The sequence below is a fragment of the Gossypium arboreum genome, chromosome 7, assembly GCF_025698485.1.
Source record: "Gossypium arboreum isolate Shixiya-1 chromosome 7, ASM2569848v2, whole genome shotgun sequence".
NCBI classification, from domain to species: Eukaryota; Viridiplantae; Streptophyta; class Magnoliopsida; order Malvales; family Malvaceae; genus Gossypium; species Gossypium arboreum.
In genome coordinates this window covers 10,010,351-10,011,048 of record NC_069076.1, presented here as the reverse complement: position 1 = coordinate 10,011,048, position 698 = coordinate 10,010,351, and the positions used below count along the sequence as shown (strand labels likewise).

The 698-nt window shown below is 41.5% G+C and overlaps 1 non-coding gene across 1 annotated transcript; it reads right to left on the bottom strand.

Moving 5' to 3' along the window:
* Window positions 1–205: 205 nt before the first annotated feature.
* Window positions 206–312, bottom strand: LOC128295984 (small nucleolar RNA R71). Its single transcript, XR_008286532.1, has one exon. It is a non-coding gene; the product is annotated as a small nucleolar RNA R71 (small nucleolar RNA).
* Window positions 313–698: the final 386 nt, after the last annotated feature.

Below are 698 nucleotides of genomic sequence, written 5' to 3'. Positions count from 1 at the left end.
TCATTTAAGACTGTTTATGGAGGTGAGCAACTCTTTCAAATTAGCCGGAGTACCCAAAGATGCATTACGATTGAAGTTGTTCCCGTACTCACTAAGGGACAGAGCTCGAGCCTGGTTGAACTCATTGCCATCAAACTCAATTTCCATATGGCAAGAGTTAGCCGAAAGATTCCTCATGAAGTATTTTCCGCCAAGCAAGAATGCTAAGTTGAGGAACGAGATCATTGCCTTCCGACAAATGGATGATGAGTCCTTGTATGAGGCATGGGAACAATACAAAGAATTATTACGAAAATGCCCTCACCACGGAATCCCACATTGCATCCAACTTGAGACATTTTATAATGGTCTCAACACTCATACGAGAATGGTAGTGGATGCCTCCGCTAATAGTTCTCTTCTTTCTAAGTCTTACAATGAGGCTTACGAAATCATCGAGAGGATCACTAGTAACAATTATTAATGGCCAACCAATCGAGCCGCGTTAGGAAGACGAGTCACTGGAATACATGAAGTGGATGCTCTCACTTCACTCGCATCTCAAGTATATTCAATATCCTTAATGCTTAAGAATCTTACTAATAATGGGTTTACCACCTAACCAATGTGAAAGTATAGCCTGTGTTTATTGTGGGGAAGGACATTTGTTCGAACAATGTCCATCGAACCCCGAATCCGTATATTACATGGGTAACCAG